The sequence below is a fragment of the Magnolia sinica genome, chromosome 17 (genome assembly GCF_029962835.1).
Source record: "Magnolia sinica isolate HGM2019 chromosome 17, MsV1, whole genome shotgun sequence".
Classification (NCBI taxonomy): domain Eukaryota; kingdom Viridiplantae; phylum Streptophyta; class Magnoliopsida; order Magnoliales; family Magnoliaceae; genus Magnolia; species Magnolia sinica.
Genome location: NC_080589.1, coordinates 7,272,310 through 7,278,748, shown reverse-complemented (window position 1 = coordinate 7,278,748; position 6,439 = coordinate 7,272,310).

Sequence of the window (6,439 nt, the reverse complement as noted above, 5' to 3'; positions counted from 1 at the left end):
GGAAAACTTGGAAGCTTGGAGAATCCATTCCTTTTCCCCATATCTACGATTACAGGCATGATTTTCAACCGGTTGGGGAGGTAACCACTCATCTTCTCTCGAATTTCCTTGTGTTGAGCTAGGTCTTGCATGTCATTCTAACATACAAATGCCTTTGACTTAGGACCTCGGCCAATCGACCCGCGAGTTCGGCACTTCTAGGTCGTTCTCTCAAGCTCTCAATGATCCATAGGTGCGGACTATTATCCTTAGGTAACCAAGTACCAATTTTAGAATAAATTTAATGATTATGGATGTTATGGTGATGTGCATGAGTAATCTAGAGAAAACCTAACCAAGAACCTACATGATAAGTCCTCCCAAAGTACATGAAATAATTAAGTGTTGTTTGTTTGTTTTTCAACATGATTGGGCATGAATTTGGTGTTGCATGTTCATCTCATACATGATCCTTGTATAATTTTCCTTGTGGCATGTATAATTGCATTATTCCTTGTTGTATTCTTGTGCTAGGAGTGATACATAGTCCTTGGTCTCTTCAGTAACCCGGCACAACACACATACACATTAATTTCATACTATTGAGAGTAGTTGCATTTATAGAAAAATCTGAATTTTTATGCTCTATGTATTGTGTTCATGACTTCACTTATGTTAGAAGCTGAACCCTGAATTGTTAAAGTGTTATAGAATACCATCAAATTCCTACGGTGGCTAGAGAATTGAGGTGGGAGAAGGTGGTCCTGTTGGTAGGACCATCCTGTGGCTAGACCGGTGGATTTGAGCAGATGCGAATGAGCGACAATAGTTGGACTACATGAGTCACTTGTACCAGATGTCATCCATCACGTACTCGCTTGAACTTGTACGGTCTAGTCCACTTACCGACCAACCATGTTTGTTTACCATGCATACTCACGCCTGTATGGAACCTAGAACACCCCTCGCCTACTGAAAGCCATTGATAACCGTTTGAGATCGATCCACTGTCTCGAGAGCTGGATATGGTGGAATGGGACACTACGACCGTTCTGTCAGCTTACGCTGGGGTGACGAGCTTCCCCGTAGTGACCGCGAGCAATTCCACTTCCCAACACTCCCCTTGTGCTTCAAATTGGGGATGGAGAACCCGATGGGATTAAGGATCGCAAGGTCTGCCCTCCCACGCTGAGGGGCCTTGGCTTCGCAACTAGTTGAGGGCATTGATACTGTGGGGTGTATCGGTTTTCCCAATCTACTAGATGAATGAAATTAATTAAAAACTCGGCTAACACGATCACGATCGCATCACACTATTTAGGTTGGCGACTCGGCAGTTGAGATCGCAATGAGGGAGTGTTGGTTATGTGCGATCGTTAGACGAAGTCGCTTGAGGGAGTGTTGTTGCGAGGTTATGCATCATATCATAATACATACATATGCATTAACAAAACTAGTTAGAGATCTGTGAATGTATGTCTTTCATTAAATTCATTATAGAATTGACACTTGTTGTAACTTAAGGCTAATAGTACCCACTGAGTTGATTACTCACTCCCACTCTGGGACGGTGTTTTAAAACACCAACCAGACTCTTCAATAGCTACAGGTGATGCTGAGTTCGATGAGTCGTGCGGTGCGAGCATTGATGAGGAGATGAGTTGTCCTATTTCCAACTGATGGGCGGTTCACCATAGATTCGGTGGACGGATTTTAGATCGCTGAGTGGTGGACTCAGTGTACTATTCTTTTGGAAATATCATTTTTTGTATTTTTGCTGGGTGATGCCTTGTGCGACCCGTTGATATATTTTGTAGATTTGTATACACTAGCCGCTTTCATTTCAGTAGACTAGTTGTGATTGTGATTCATGTTCCAAGTAATTCCATGTTGCTCATTAAACTGTATTAAACAACAAACAGTAAAATTGGTTATAAGTGACACTCGAGAACTTGAGAGTCGAGTGTATGCACGACCTCCAATTTTCAGGGCATTACAGGCACACCATTGATATTTGTGTTTTCCCTTCATCTAGGTCCATGTGATCTTATGAACAGGTTTGCTGGTAAATAAACATCTTCGTGGGCCCAAAAAGGTTTCAATGGTGTGCATCATTACCCCCCTATTTCCTATGGTGCGTTCACTTAAGCTTTGGAACTGCCTCATTTTTGGACGCATGCCCTAAAATGAGCTGGCAAGCACGGTATAGATAAAACACATACATCATAGTGGGCTCCACAAGTTTGGGTCAACAGATATCATTCTTGGTGACCTAGTATTTAAACAATTCATGACTTCAAACCTGCTTTCTTGTGGTCTCATTGGTAAGACCATCCTATGGCTAAACCAGCGGATTTGGGCGGATGTGAATGAGCGACAATAGTTGGACTACATGAGTCACTTGTACCCAATGTCGTCCATCACGTACTTGCCTGAACTTGCATGGTCTAGTTCACTTACTGACCAACCATGTTTGTTAACCATGCCTACTCATGCCTGTATGGAACCTGTAACACCCCTCGCCCACTGAAGCTCATTGATAACCGTTTGAAACTGATCCACTATCTCGAGAGCCGGGCATGGTGGAATGAGACATTATGATCGTGTTGTCGGCCTGCGCTGGGGTGACAAGCCTCCTCGTAGTGACCGCGAGCGATCCCACTTTCCAGCACTCCCCATGTGTGTAATGCCCTGAAAATCGGGGGTCGTGCATACATTCGACTCCCGAGTTCCCAAGTGTAACTAATAACTGATTTTCATTAATGCGTTTAATTAGGTTTAAATGCGCAGCCTGTAATCCTGAAACATGAAGCACAACCACACAAATCTACTGAAATGAAAGAAATCTATCATATATATAGGTCCAAAAATATAAATAGGTCGCATAAGACGTTGCCCAACCAAAACAACAAAAGAATATTATGTCTAAAAAGAATAAGGCCGAGCCTACTGCTCAACAATCCCAATCCTGCCTATCAAGCCGATGGAGAGCCGTCCATCAACTGGAAGTAGGATAGCTCGTCCTCCTCGTCGAAACTCGCCTCGCCAGGCTCCTCCAGCCCTGAGCCACCTGCATCTATGAACGGGTCTGGTTGGTGTTTTAAAATACCGTCTCAAAGTGGGAGTGAGTGATCAACTCAGTAGGTGCTATTACTCTTAAGTTATCACATGCATCAATTATAATATGATCTTAATGAAAATTAGTCAATCATAAACATCTAACTAATCTTATTAATATATATGCATGCATGATGATATGATGCATGCCCTTGCCACAACGCTCCCTTGAGCGACTTCATCTAACGATCGTATATGACAACACTCCCTCAGAGCGACCTCGACTGCCGAGTCGCCACCCTAACTAGTGCGATACAATGCGATCATGTTAGTCAAGTTCTTAGTTAATTCCATTCATCTAGCAGGTTGGGGAAACTGGTACACCCCACGTATCAATGCCCTAAACTGGTTGCAAGGCCAAGACCTCTCAACGCATGAGGCCAAGGCCCCGCGGTCTCTAATTCCATCGGGTTTCTCATCCCTGACTTCAAGCACATGAGGAGTGCCGAGTGTAAGGGATCGCTCGCGGTCACTATGGGGAGGCGGAGTACCCCAACGTAGGCCAATAACTCGGACACAGTGTCCCATTCTACCATGTCTGACTCACGAGGCTGTGGACCAATTTCAAGTGAGTTTTTGATGAGCTACAATGGTTGTAGGGTATTCCAAGTTCCATACATGTGTGAACAAACAGGGTTAACAAACAAGGTTGGTCAGACAGTAGGCTAGACCGCGTGAGTCAGGCGAGCGTGAGACGAGTAACATCGGGCACAAGGGACCCATGTAGTCGAACTACAGCCACTCGAACACACCCGTCCAAACCCCCGGGTCTAGTCATAGTATAGTCCTACCGGTGGGACTACTGCCTCTCCTCATGTTCCTGACCAACCCAAGAGGGTGAGGTGATCCATAACATGTCAACTATCTAAGTTATCAACAAGCTTAACATTATCATATTCTTAGGCATCTCAACCATACAAAACGGACATTCCTGCAAGCAAGCAACATTATCAAGAAATAAAGTGCGTGAGTTCGTGAGGAAGTTAAACACTTCCTCCATCTTAAGAAATCATATGCACAAGGGTAACGAATTATACATCCTATGAAGCAACAACACATGGGAAAATCAAATAATGGCATGAACATGTAATAATCCATACACAAAATCATGTGAGAGGCAAGAACAATCATCATAAGAGTCAAACCTACAATTCCATACTATTTCAACAAACATACAATTCCTAGGGTTCCTCTAGTTTCTCCTAATATGGCATCCAAGCAATCAAAATCATTAATCTCATACTATAATTGGTGCTAGATCACCTAAGAACAACAGTCCGTACCTTCGAATTTGTAGAAGGCGTGGGATCAACCTAGGAGGGTGGATTTCGGGGGATTGATCGGCCGGAACCCCTAGAAACAACATTTATACATTAGAACCCAAGCAAATCCCTTCTCATTCACATGGGTTTCACGAAAATGAGGGGTGGGTCTTACCTAGATGATTAACGGAGTGAAAAGGGCGGCCGAGGATGATGTGTTCCCTTTGGAGGAGATGTAGGGAGATGTGGGGGGTTGATTTCGTTGGGCCCCACCTTGATTTTGGGTCCTCCTAGCTCTCCTTCACACTCTCTTCTCTCTCCTTTACTCCTTTGCTCTCTCTCTCTCTCTCTCTCTCTCTCTCTCTCTCTTTACTCCTTGGTGGTTGTAGTAAAGGAGGAAGTTATGAGAGATCTAAGGTTTTATTTCATAGACTTGGGCCCTTTGGCCTTAAGTTTCGTTAAATGCCTACAATGGCCCTCTAGGGCTCCCTATTGGTCTAGGGGCGGCCCTAACACTCCTCCGGCCACCAAATTTGGTGGGTAGGTGCCCTATGACCCAATGAGGGGCCATATAAAAATTGGAAACAAACGGATGAATGGTTATAGGGTTTGAGTTAACGGTTCTAATCCCTAAATGGCCTTGTGGGGGCCATTCCGGCGATTGGAGCGGTTGTGGTGTCCCTCTGGCCATGAAATTTATAGGATAGCTGCTCCATGGCTCGATGAAGGGCCATGAAAAATTTAGGGACGATCGGATTTGGGGTTTGGTCGTACGGGTCCGATTTGCGATCAATGGTCACCGCTCCTCGATCGGGTCCTAGAGTTTGTGGACGGGGGTAGGAAAATTCATTAGACCCCCACCGTAAATGTAGAAGAGATTCGATGGTTGGATAGCCTGGTATCTCGATTTCATTTACAAGTGTCAGATTCTGATCCTGGCATTGGTGGGGTGCATTTAGCCAGTGCCAGATCCCACTTCTGGGTGTCCACTGGGTCCGTGGTCTACAAGCCCAATGAGCTCTATGGTTCCTTAAATTTTTAGATTTTTCTGACCTTCCCGCATCGCGGTATAACCAGCACGGGCTGTTGCTAAGTGTAAATGGTCATCTGGCTTGGCGGCCCGCACTTGGTCTTGCCATGACCCGTATGGTCCACTCGATTTGGTTAATCCTAGATTAATGTATTTGTGGAACCTCACCACAAGTAGTATAATCGAACAGTCCTGTGACAAATTCTACGTGGACGCCCCAGGACACTATTCTGGCTGGACGGGATGTTACAATGTGCTTGAAATCAGGAATGGGGAACCCGATGGGATCAAGGATCACGGGGTCCTGACCTCGCATGTTGAGGGGCCTTGGCCTCACAACTAGTTGATGGCATTGATAATGTGGGGTGTACCAGTTTTTCCAATTTACTGGATGAACGGAATTAATTAAAAACTCGACTAACACGATCACGATCGCATCGCACTAATTAAGTTGGCGACTCGGCAGTTGAGGTCGCAATAAGAGAGTGTTGGTCATGCGCGATTGTTAGACGAAGTCGCTCGAGGGAATGTTGTTGCGAGGTCATGCATCATATCATAGTACATGCATATGCATTAACAAGACTAGTTAGGGATCTGTGAATATATGTCTTTCATTAAAATCATCATAAAATTGACACTTGTTGTAACTTAAGGCTAATAGTACCCACTGAGTTGATCACGCACTCTCACTCTGGGACGGTGTTTTAAAACACCAACCAGACTCTTCAGTAGCTGCAGATAATGGCGCAACTTATGAAGCGGAGCCTGATTTTTATGACGACGACGAGAGTTCTCGTATATGCAGTATTCTGGCGGTTCACCATAAATTCAGTGGACGGATTTTAGATAGTTGAGTGGTGGACTCAGCGCACTATTCTTCTGGACATCATTTTTTGTATTTTTGCTGGTCGACGCCTTGTGCAACCCATTGATATATTTTGTAGACTTGTAAACATTATCCGCTTTCATTTCGGTTGACTAGTTGTGATTGTGATTCATGTTCCAACTAATTCCATGCTGCTCATTAAACTGGATTAAACACCAAACAGTA